Source organism: Lissotriton vulgaris, chromosome 3_1 (assembly GCF_964263255.1).
Source record: "Lissotriton vulgaris chromosome 3_1, aLisVul1.2, whole genome shotgun sequence".
NCBI lineage: Eukaryota > Metazoa > Chordata > Amphibia > Caudata > Salamandridae > Lissotriton > Lissotriton vulgaris.
In genome coordinates, this window is record NC_141689.1 from 454,859,075 (window position 1) to 454,872,690 (window position 13,616).

A 13,616-nucleotide genomic window follows, 5' to 3' on the forward strand; every position below is an offset into this window, starting at 1 on the left:
GACTATGGTTACCCCCAAACTTTTTGCCTGGTGTTTAGCTGGTTTTTGACATAGTTGGCCTGGGATCCTGCTATTCAGGGCCCCAGGCTAATTGCTCTCTCCTTAAAATGGACTCCATGTACCTTAGGTGCATACACAATTGGAACTGGTTCACCTTATAGGCCCCTGTAACAGTGTACCATAGGTACCCAGGGCATAGGTGTTTCCAAGGCCTACCAGGGGCTGCAGCATGTATTGTGCCACCCCTGGCCTGGCCTCCATCTTTGACACAACTGGCTTATCACTCAGCTGGGGTAAGTTGGTGTAATCACCTCTTACTTAGGTACAGTATGCCTGTGCCTAACCCTAAACTGGACACATATGTTCCTATCAGCCACTCCTATGGAAGGCCTCATCAATCCTGGAGGCAGAGTGCTTGGAAATATGTGAGATGGTGCTCTAGCGTGAGCTGAGCCTGTCGCAGCTGTCGGGAACCACTCCCTAAGCTGTTCTGGGATATTGCCATACCATATACTCTTAAGTGCATTATAATCCTCGCGGTTATATGCTATCTTTGGTTTGGCTTTATCAAAACATGTCGAGTAAGGTGTCATACGAATTGGAATACTATCCCCTCGACAGTTCTGTCGACGGGGATAGCATTCCACCCTTCTAGAGGGACACGACATGTGTGTAGCCTTAACCCCGGTTAAAGTTAACCAGAGCCTCAGCATCACAAAATGGATGCTGCCACCACAGACACATGTCTGACCTCCTGCTGCTGGGAGTACTTCCAGCGAGGAGGGCCTGGACAAAGGGTTTCCTGCCTGGGGAGGTGCGAGCACCACCCCAGACAGGGTTTTGTGTATTGGGTAGGACAGGGCTGAATAGATTGAGACATGCCTGGGGCACACAAGGTGTCCCTGTGCATAAGCCAGCCCAAACCGGTTCTGGGGCTTTCCAGCCCCAGTCCTGGCGAGGAGCTGGACAAAGGAGAGGGGGTGTAACCACCCCCCTTCCTGGTCCCACCCAGAGGAGGGACCTAGTAGGTGATCCACCCCTCAGATTGGGAATAAGAGTGGGAGCAGTGCCATTGCACAGCAGATCATCCTGAAATCAACTTTAAACAAGAAGAAGACTGGACTTCGACATTCTGCTGCACAGAAGACTGAAGAGAATCTCCCTTGTGGCCTAGGAGGGGCCACCCTGTGAACACAGGCATCACCCAGCACCTCAACGTCTGCTTTGCCGCCGCCTCCCGCCGGAGCCCAAGTGCAGAGCCTGACAAGACCCAGCTTCCCAGACTTCTCCCAGCCCGATCCACAGTCCCTGCAAAGAAGGGACCCGTGGAGGCACCGAGAGACGTGGAAGCGGACATCTTGAAAGACCCCCAAGACGCTGACTGCGCAGCACCCGAGGCACCCTCGACTCTGTGCTTTGGGGTTTAAGAAGCCCCACAACCGAGCAGCATTTGCACCAAAGATCAGCCCTCCAGCATCTCCACGATCTGCGTGGGGCCCTTTTGCTTTGTGCCACTCGACTCGCCATCCCGGCCGCTTGTCACGTGATCAGCGGCCATCTTGGTGACAAAACCTACGAATTACACTGTGGGTCTGGTTGCTCCAGATCTGCCCTCGCTCCTGTAGAAAGGAGTACCCGCTCTGACCTTGCTGGTCTGAGTAATAAGCCTTTTTCACTTTCCCCGTGGCTTGCATTAGCCAAGGCTTGTTTGCTTCATTCGAGTTGTCAACACCGCCATCAGCTAGAGCCTTCGAGGGACAGCTCGTGATCGACTCCTGGACGTCCTTGACCTCTTCGTGTCCACGTGGCTGCAGAGAGAAGCAACACCTCATCACCTGTTTGCACCCGACTTTGCCTGGTTCCAATCTGGTTCCACGGTGGTCACTGGTCAGTGACTTTGAACATTGTCCCCTCTGCTTTCAGGTCTTCACCACTTCAGATCCACCCTTGGATCCACCGGACACTTCTCCTTCACATCGCCTGCAGCATCTTCAGCTTCAAGCGCCAAGAACCTGCGTGTCAAAACCCGACGCCACTTCGACCCTGTGCACCCACTTCCTGTGGGTGAGGTAACATTGCAACGCCGGTGTCCCTACACTGGTACACACCTCTAGGGTCTGTGTCTTAAGTTTTGTTCCTCTAGGTTCAGCGGAAGTGCCTTTAAACTAACTTTGTGTACTTTTTACGCACCATAGACTTTACATTGGAAAGTGCGTGCACTTTGAACACTGCACCCGAGTCCCGTGGGCCTCTCCCGACTTAGCCACTGCTAGTCTCGAATAGCTCCAGTGATTCCCAAGGCCCTAGGCCTCTTCACTTTCCTACTGGTATCTCTTATACCACTTTCTTAGTATATGGTTTAGGTGGCCCCTAGGGCTCATCCATATTGTGCAACTTTTGTGTATTTTGAACTGTCTTGTGATTTAACGCTTGTGCTTCTGTGCTCATAAAGAGTCCAGGGGATTTTATAGTTAATAAATCAATATATATTTTCAATATATATCTGTGTGGTGTCCCTTTCATTTGGTATTCAAGGGGGTTGTGTATGGTATAACAGCTGGCTTCACATGCCTTTCAGAGTTTAGCCTAAGACTGCTTTGTCCACGTTACCACTAGGATAACTGGTCTACAAGGTTGAATTACAACCATCATCATAAGGGTTGCTTGGCATAGTACAAAGTGATCACTAAGAATTAGTGAGCATTATATACCAGGCCAACTTCTCACACTGGGTATATGTGATCACATCCCTTTCTTTCCAAAGTAAAGGTCATAGCAGAAATAGGGGAACCTCTAACAAGATAGGGTAAAACCAGATGTGCATAGCAAGACTGTGAGGAGCCAGGTCCTGTGTGCTGTGTCTACTAACTTTTTGCTCCATTTTGACTACAAGGTGCTGGTTTTCTGACTCTGATTGGGCCCTCGCCTCTGCTATCCAGATCCCGTGCCTATGCTCTAATTACAAGTACATGGTAATTAGGTATAATTACAATTGGTGCGGACCACCTACCTATAAATCCCTAATATATGGTATGGCATGTATAGCTAGAGTCCCAGTAGGTTTATTGTACTTAAGTGTGCACTACTGCAGTGCCCGCTGTCATTTTAAAAAACAGTCCTACTGTGCAGGCTTCTTTTAAACTTGAATTATAATTCAAATTCGACTTTGGAATTTAAGATACTTCCAAAGTCTCAAACTACCGTATTTTTACATATACGTCACCCTCAAGGTCTTCCCTAGGTGTCCCAGGTATAGGGTGCCTTGTAACTATCAGCAGTGACATTATAAAATATGTTTTTACATGACCTGGTAAGTGGAAAACTGCCAATTAAATTTTCTCCATTGTAGCTCAAAGGTTCCATAGGCTAACATGTGATTACTTTATTAAAGTGTAACTAGTGAAAGAAAATAGCTCAAATGTACTTTAAAGTCTGAAAATAATAGATAGAATAAATCCAATATCTTGCCACTGTTAAATGTATTATACCTATTACAAAAAGAAGCTATAGATGCTCTGATCCGGAGCTTCAGACCCCAGGATCACAAATCTGTGTAAATCCTCGTCTCCACCCCCCCTACGAAGAACAGAAACATCAGTAATCTTAAACAGAACTTACCGGCCACAAGAAAAACAAGAAGCTTTTAAATCCAGAAGTCTGGTTCGACCCGATTGGTGTGTGCACTTCAGAACAGAAGTGTCCGATGATCCACGTCTCCCCACAGGTCGCCAAGAGGCATCACGGAGGAACGACCAGCGAATTACACCCCCTTCGGTCCCAAACCAAACTAGGCAACACGAAATCCCCGTAGAGCATAGGGCGTCCATAGAGACTGACTGCTGTATGCCCCCTTCTAGATGGTTTCACGCCCACATGCGACAATGTAACAGCAAAGAAGATTACTGAATCACCGTCCCTCGTAAGATTTCCAACTTGAAGTAGGAGTTGCCGACCCTGCACACTCAAGCCTCCGGTCTCCCGCTAAAAGGCACCAATCTGTGACAACGGTGAGTGCTAACGAGGCAAAGGACACAGGTCTGCTAGTTGCGTCCCGACACAGGTTCCGCTAGTTGGATTCCCCAAGGAAGGTATTAAGCACTCGGTGCGCTGCTCCGGGGAGAGGCGGGGGGAGGGTTATAGCGCTGAGGCCCCGGGGCTGCCGGACTCTAAAATGGCAGCTGGTTGGGACATAAATCACTCTCAACTAACAGGAGCCTTAGGGGGATAAGAAGCAGGCCGCCCCCCACTCAAAATACTCTTATACAACAATGGCCTGCCCCTGGTAGGCTCTATGGCTACAAAGAATGTGTCTTGTGGCAGAGGAAATGTATACCTTCTGTCAACACAGTTATGCACACCGTTGCAAATTTGAGTCTGGCAATGTTGCCTATATGTGTGTGTCTACTAGCTCCACCACCCTGCTACATATGTCCCCTGTCTTCCAAATGTGAAAAAAAGAAAAAAAGGGGAGGGAAGGTTGACAGTGCCTCACGGAAGCAACACCAAGGGGAGGATTATATCAGACTGGTACTCGCCTGATTCCTCACTTCTCATCATCGGCTACTGCCAACCCCAAAAGAAATGGGAGAAAAACAAAAATAAAGAAAGTGCATATAGATCAGACAGCCATCAAGTGTTGTATGTGCTAGAACCCGCTGTGATATATCCGTGCCCAGAATAGTGAAAAACAAATATACCACATTAAAAAGAGTAAGGCTAACTGGCAACTCCTGACTTTATTCTGTGCTGTTAGCTCACTCTATTAAAAGTCAACTTTATATAGATATATCACAGTGGGTTCCTGCACATACAACACTTGATGGCTGTCTGATCTATATGCACTTTCTTTATTTTTGTTTTTCTCCCATTTCTTTTGGGGTTGGCAGTAGCCGATGATGAGAAGTGAGGAATCAGGCGAGTACCAGTCTGATATAATCCTCCCCTTGGTGTTGCTTCCGTGAGGCACTGTCAACCTTCCCTCCCCTTTTTTTCTTTTTTTCACGTTTGGTAGACAGGGAACATATGTAGCAGGGTGGTGGAGCTATTAGACACACACATATAGGCAACATTGCCAGACTCAAATTTGCAACGGTGTGCATAACTGTGTTGACAGAAGGTATACATTTCCTCTGCCACAAGACAAATTCTTTGTAGCCATAGAGCCTACCAGGGGCAGGCCATTGTTGTATAATGGGACATAAATCAGCAAGCTCAGTAACTGTTTTAATAAAGCCAAATGAGGACTGAGACACTACATTAAAACCCATCACGAGCGCAAGCAGCGGCCACCATAAGCACCCTAATCAACCCACCCAGCCAATTAACGCAAATCTAAAACCACAACTTGGTCATCCGGGAGGCCTAACCCCAAAATGGCGGCCACACGGAGCTGAACACTCCGGCAACGAAATCACCCACAGCCCGGATACGCACAGCAACATCAGCGGTCACAAGGCATGAAAATCAATTAAAGGTTTAAACAAACCACAAACATAACTAAACAAACAGGAAGCCACAACTCTAAACCCCACAAGCTTAATATCCTAAAAGCCTGACCCCAAAATAGGTTCCATTCGGGACCAATCACACCGGAGACAGCGTCCTTCTACTGAGCAGTAAATGTGAAGCCGGGCCCAACAAATATAAGGACGGGCTGCATATAACCCCCAGAACTCCCCAATAGGCAACAAGCCATTCAAAATAACCGCTGCCACCAGCTCCAACTCAATAATCCCAAATACCTGTCTACAAAATGGTGGCTCCCCAAGTCCAGGCTCAATGACAAAATTCCTTTTCTCCAGAAAGGAGCAGCCCAGGCAATTTACCCCAACACAAACATCGACCACCTCACGCTCTATGACGAATCACTGAGCCGCAAAGAAAATAACCAACACAATCTAAATTCTATAAAACAACCAACACTGCTTAATCCACTAGCAAATAAGCATTGCGGTACTGCAAGCAGGCAAACTATAAACACCTTACACTACCAACAAGGTTACAAATGGAGCGACTCTACCATCCTCATGACAACCCTGATGAATCGAGCTCAAAGAACTACCAGTAAGCTTTTTAGAATGAGTCTGCCACCCAATACAACACACCTTCAAGTCTAACCCAGCTGTAAAAAACTCAGGGCAGACGTCCACAAACATCTACCGTAATTTATCTTCTAGCTCAATAGGCTCCTCAGATCTCTGTCTCCTAGCCCCCAGAGAACAACAATGCACCCGAATAACAGAACAAATAGGTCACATTTCAGCCTAACCCCCCTCCGAGCCAACTCAGCACATGGCTTAAAACCCCATGCCCGGAACTCCTTTTCCATCACTTACTCTCCCAACTTCTCACCTAAAGCGAAAAGAAATTTTAAACACAGGGTGATAAGACAGCACCTGAATCACTAATTGCGGACAAATACCACTGCTCCTCAAAAGGCTTGCAGAAAATGGATCTTATCTTCCACGTCCAGAATGCGGTGGGATGGAACTCCATTCTCAGGTCCCACTTTCACATCTCTAAAACTATCAGCACCCCTCTCAGCTGTTAACTAACATTCCTAATACTCAACCACCACACAGGCAGCGGCAACACCTTTGCGACTATAAACAGCAATGGCACAATCCTGATCCAAGCCAACCATGACAACCTAGATGCTTTCAACTCACTCTTCCCCACGCTACGTCTTGCCCTCACTCATCTATCCCAGTCTCACGCTAAAGCGACCCTATCCTTATACGGGGAAAACCATCTAATCAATCTATCCACTCAATCCCTACCCTCCAACCTACCCACCCCCAGCCCCACCATCCCCTGCAACTCTCCCTCCAACCCGCGGAAATCATCCCTTTTAGACACACCCAGCATAGGGCTCACCCAAGATGATACAGTACAGCCATCCTCCAGTGTCCCCCTCTCCCTTTACCCCAAAATAGCAACCAATGAAACCGACCAGCAGATAACAGCCCCAAACTCCCCTCCTACACTAAACCCAGTGAACCCGACCCACAATCTCCGAAACACTCCACCACATCCTACCCCATCGATTTCCATAAACCACACAGATACTAGAAGCACAGGGAGCTGCACCCACACAGATATGTTATCATTCCCGAATACAACCAAACACCTCCCAGCCACTAATGGCCTGACTCTGTTCCCACCCAGACCAAACTCCTCCACCCCTTCATCCATGAATACAACCCAAATATTGGCTCGACTAGAATACAAGCTAGAAATAGTTATACAGGGCATTAATAAAATCTTATCCAACCACAACACCTCCACCACCCAACACACACCCCACACTCTCTGGCACTCCCAATAAACACAGATACCGCCACAAAAATCAACGACTCAGGTGGAAGACAACCCCTCTTAGTACCAGCCTCATAGACCCAAGAGGACGAGCGCTGTAATGTCCATGCAAGAGGCATGGGATCTCGCTGAATCCTACAAAGCAGCTCCAACGGTCTCCCCCCGGCTCTGTGATCCCAGTAATCACTGGATTCGGTTGAGAACTTACCGCTACAAAAACAGTGAGAACTCCAGTGCACCTCACTAATATTCCTATGGCTCCCCAAAATAAGGACCTCAACAGCAAGAAGGTGGCTAACTGCATGCTCATAAACTGGAGATCTGTGAACAAACATGGAACCAAACTGGCAGAAACCATCCTAACACACGACCTAGACATCACATTCATCACTGAAACATGGTTGAACGAATTCTCTCCCCCATCTTCGATATGCTCATACCCCCGGGGTTCACTATCATCAACAAGGACAGGAAAAACCAGCGAGGTGGAGGGACCGCAATCATACATTAAAGGAACATCTCTATAACAGAATCTGACTTCCACATTTGGTGAGCAACTGGCTGACCTGATCTCGCACTGCTCACTCTCATACGCCAACAACCTAATAATAGGAAACCTAAACCTTCACTGGAATGAGACCAACAACCCTCTGATACAAACTTTAAATGAACTGCTTCACAATAACAATTTGACCCAACACTGCACTGAACAAACCCACCACAAAGGCTCAATCCTGGATGCCATCATAGCCCACAAAGATGCAATCACCATCGACTCTACCCTCCCTGTCACCTGGTCAGACCACCATCTCATCCTCTTCCATATCAATCAAAAGAAACATCGACTGCCTCGCTCGAATGATAATTTTCACTGGATGAGAAACCTGAGACAGATCCCCCTAGAAGAACTAGAAGAAAGACTAAGTGCACTCTTCCCCTCCAACACAGGAGACAGATCCACAACAGAACTTACCTCACAATACAATGAGGCTCTGACCCACATGCTGGACTAAATAGCCCCCCGAAACAGAAAAAAAACAAGACCCTCCCATCAAGATCGTGGTTCAACATTGAACTAATACTGGAAAGTAGGCAACTAAGAGGGGCATAAAGACTTTGGCGCAACAACCCCTTGACAACCCACCTCGAGGTACTCAAAAAAGAACGTAGGAAATATAATACGCACATCGTACATGAAAAATCCACCTTCTTTTGTGACACACTTAATAATGCGAAAAACCGCCCCAAAGAACTCTTCAATATCATCAGACAGCAAACATCCAAACCATCACCTTCTGCAATTCCGGCCTCCAAAGACCTATGTAACAAATTTGTCAATTTCTTCAATGAAAAAATACTGAAGATTGAGCTCTCACTAATGGACCACTCCCGTCCCCCAAAGGAAGGCCCAAAAAAGAAGACACAAACCCACCCAGGCAATCCACCAACAGCTGGCTAACCTTTGAACCCACCACGAAACGGAAATTATTGAACTAACTACCAGATCCAAGCCCTCATCACTCCTTGAGGACCCCCTCCCTGCTCAACTGGCAAAAATACTCAAACACTCCCTAGCCCATCTCTGGACTGAGATTTTGAATAGCTCATGCCTGACTGCCTCAAAATCGGTCAGGTGACACGATTACTAAAAAAAGCAGGTGCTGACCTTAACGACCTCAACAACTAGAGGCCTGTTTCCAATCTCCAATTCCTAGCAAAACTACTGGAAAAATGTGTACTCTGCCAACTCTCCCATCACATGGAAAACAACGACCTCCTCAACCCTCACCTATCAGGCTTTAGAAAAGGATGCAGCACAGATACTGCCATCTTAAAAGTCATTGACGACGTTCACAAATCACTGGACAAGGACCACTGCTGTCCACTCATATTCCTGGACCTTTTGGCGGCATTTGACAAGATCGACCAGAAACTACACAAAACGTTCTCCAAGAAAGGGTAGGAGCAAAAGGGGTGGTTTCGCAATGGTTCACCTCCTTCTTGCAAAACCGCTCTCTAAGAATAAAAATCGGAAACTTCATGTCCGACCTACACCCTATAATCAGAGGTGTTCCCCAAGGTTCAGTTCTTTCATTTGCACTGTTCAACATTTGCATGGAACCACTCACCATCATCCTCTAAAAAGCCAATATTCCCTTCCACCTCTATGCAGATGACACCCAGATCTACCTCGAAACCTCCACCATAGCATAGCGGACATGCAGAGACTCAATAACACCCTAATAGAAGTCAAAAAGTGGCTGTCTCAGAACCATTTGAAACTCAACCAAGCCAAAACGGAAATCCTCCTCATAGCAAACAAAGAACAGACCCCCCCGAATCACAGAGTGGATAAAGTCTATTGATTCTCTCGACTGCATTCTCATCCCGGCAAACTCACTAAAGTCATTGGGTATCACTATAGACCGTAAACTTGATATGGTCAAACACATCAAGAACACCACAAGATGTGCCTTCTTCAACTAAAAACTACTTAACAAAATCAAACCCTTCATCCCTCCAAATGACCTTCAGCAAGTCATGCAATCCCTCGTCCTATCCAGACTAGACTATGGGATCGCCACCCTCACAGGCATGGCTAAACTACACCTTGCTCCTCTCAGATCAACCTTAAATGCAGCAGCCAGAATGGTGTCGGGAGTAAAGAAATACAAACACATCTCTCCCACTCTAAAAGAGCCTAAGTGGCTCCATTGCATTTGAACCCTTGGCTGGTGCTGTGGACCACTTATCCGAATCAAGAGACACTCCTGGAAGTTAACTCTACCCTTTTTAACCATTTGAGAGCTATTTGCTTTTAAGTGTTAGTTTTACTATTAGGGCCTTATTACGACTTTGGTGGTCTTCCAGTAGAACTGACACCTCCGCGCCCACAGAAGGACCACCAAGGCTGTGGTTCACCCGCCCGACAGATTCTGAGTTAAATCCAGTGCGGGTGGGTGGTGTGTCGGCAATCTCACTGCAGTGGTATGTTAGGCTCATAGGAGAGCCTAACATGCAGATCACTGTCATGAGAGTGCCGACTGCACACTCTTGCATGGTGTGGCAAGCACCATGTCATGCGTGCCACACAGTACAAGAACTAAAGTGAAGTTGTAGTGGAGCATAACATGTGCTCCCACACCCATGTCCAGATGCAGCTTAGGCCCTGTCAGGGCCCCCTTACCTGCATCTGCGCCAGCCTTTTCATGATGGGCTCCCTGCCATGAAAAGGGTGATGATGATACAAGTCATAATATGCTCAGCACAACCAGCATTTTTCTTCCAGTGTCCGCACCGCCGTGGGATCCTGGATCCCAGCTGAGGTGTTGGTCCTGTGAGAGTCTGACTGCCACAATCAGAATGCAGCAGGTAGACCAGCAGTCGTCAGACTACCACCACTTGTACAGTGGTCCTACTTGTAATAAGGCCCTTAATCTTTAAGAATTCATATCTCAGGTTCCCTCCTTTTGATTTTCACCATTTTGGTGTCAATTTAATCATAAAGATACTTCCTATTTTTATAAATCAGTGTTGGATTTTTATTGTGTATTATGTGTTACTTTTTTTAACCTTTCGATGCTCATGACAAGCTCAGCTCGTCATGAGGCACGGTTGAGCTGTGCTCATGACGAGCTGAGCTCGTCATGAACAATGGTAAATCTGGGAACCCAGCACAGGAGGAAAATATCGCTAGCAGCCAAGGTGTTAATGTATTGGTGTTTTTAAATGCTTTACACACCTGTCTCTTAAGTTAAGCCTACCTGGTCACAGGGAGCTACCAAGGGTTGAACTAGGGAATAATTTTTTGAGACATTAACTGAACATTTCAACATGTTTGTGGCCTTATTACTAATGGTAGGTTACCTACTTATCACTACTAATAAACCACTTTCCAACATATGCAGAGTTTTCGTTTGATCTTATAAATTACTCTGCCTTTGAGAGTTAAAGAGAGAAAAAAAATTAAGCAAGAGTTACATTTTATCATTTTTGAAAATGGGCACGCAAGGCATTTCAAGCTTTTTTTCAGTAAAACAGTTTTGGTGGACAGAACATAGGTCACAGATCTTTGCCCTAAAATGCTGGAGCAAGGTATTATTCAGAAGGCTAGGGAAGCTAACCTCTTGCTGATGAGTCCATGTAAGGACAAGAAGAACCATACTACTGTGAGCTTTTTGTGAGTAGCTGGAAAATACTGTAATATCCTTAGAACAGAGCAGCTGCATAAAATCAGGAAGAAAATTATCAAGACCACTAGAGAATAGTCCTTCGGCTGTCGACCTGACAGGGAATGAGTCTTTGTTCTTCTTGCACCCATGGGGTGGCGTCCAAGAAGCATTCACTCAAAGTCTGAAGACTACTGTATCACCAGGAAAGAAGTAACATGGCTTTGTCTAAATTAAGGTCCTCATTTGGAGGATTAAAACTATGGGTCAAGCTGATCTGATTCAGATGCATTCTCGAGATATACAGCTTGGTAGTCAGGCTTGCTTGGATGTTTTTGCTACTATTCTAAGGCTTCTGTGTGACTTCCAAAAATGTATCCAGCCTTGTGAATCCCTGACTGGCTACAGATCCCAGCCTTTCCTCCTGAATTCCGAAGATTAACTGAGGGACCTGAAAAGACACTAAAACATGGCTACCGATGACACAACCTTGTCTGCTACAATTTCCGGCATGCCCCACTCAAAGCCTTTTTTGAAAAAAAAATTCTTTACGGGCACTTTTAATAGATTTGGAGGGTACAAATCCATTTTATGCAACATTGATTCTGCTTCCATACATTTAGTTGTTATGTACAACAGTAAAACAATAATAAAACAAGAATGCTGTGAGAACTGGGTGCATTGATCTCACAGTTCTTTATATTTTCTTGGTATTATTAATATACAGCTTATAGAGCACCTGGTTACTCCAACGGAGTGTCCCCGCGCTAGAACACCAATTAGTACCCAGCCGCTAGGCCAGATACCACCCAGCCACCGTGTAGCCAGAACCCCCTATGGAACAGCAACATAGGACCTATTTTCGGCCATCAGGGGGAAGGCGTAATAGCCACGTCTTACGTTTTTTCTGAAATGCCAACTCTTAATCTGGTCAATACAAACCTATACGTTGGCCTGGTTACTACGTTCAGATAACACTGAAATCCCTAGACAGCAATACATTTATTGTAAGTTTTAACAGTAGCGAGGGAATTGGTTATTACAGAACGTTTATGAGCTTTATGTGACATGAAGGTGTTTTTAAGATCCTGTTTCCCAAGACCTCTAGAGGGACAGTTTTCTAACAACAAATTAATATCAAAGATACTTTTATAACAATCTACAACATATTTAAGCCACGCTATCTGCATACAGTTGTCTAATCCAAGGCAGTCCCTAATTATAAGTTGATTGAACTCGGTCTCTTCCTTAAGCCAAATTGCTCGGTAAAGCAATAGAGGCCTAAGTGAGACGAGCTCGGTCAGGTGAAAAACCCCAGCCTCTCTATGGATCAACTCTGTTGGGGCAGATTTAGGGAGGCACAGTAATTTCTTAAGAAAATTATTTTCTTCTATCTGTAGACAATCAGTTTTGCAGTAACCCCAAAGCCCCGCCCCGTAGAGGGCAATGGATACACTACGTGCCTTGTAGATATCCAGCATATCCTTGATTCGCCTATCCCCCAACTTAGACGCAAACTTAAAAATGCCATAAGAGCTTTTGCTCATTTTAGTTCGAACATTCGTTAATTCATGCCCCCACCTACCATCACTAGTAAAAGTTACCCCAGGTAGCAAAAACTATTCACATTCTGCACTTTAACCCCTTCTATAAAAAAGGAGTGGTTTCTGCCCGCTTTAGTCCCACAAATCATCGTATGAGTTTTATTCCTGTTGATCAACAGTCTCCTGCTCCCAATAAAATCAGTGAACTTGTCCATCAGACGCTGCAGACCAACGGGTGTCCGTGACAGGAGCACCGCATCGTCTGCATATAGCAGAACTGGGACACTATCCCCTGCAACCTGTGGAGCATCAGCCTTGATAGTTTTCAAGGCGACTTCAACCCCATTAACAAAATGGGTAAATAAAAAGGGCACAAGGACACAACCCTGCCTAATTCCTCGTTTCACATTAAAATTACTAGTACATTCCCCGCTAACACCATACCGAACACATGTTTTCAGCTTGCTGTATAGTCTGGCAAGAAAAAAGATGATTTCTTTCGGGGCACCCATGTCAAGCAAAACTGACCAAAGAAGTGAGTGATTAACTAAATCAAAAGCACTGCTAAGGTCAGCAAAGCAAAGAT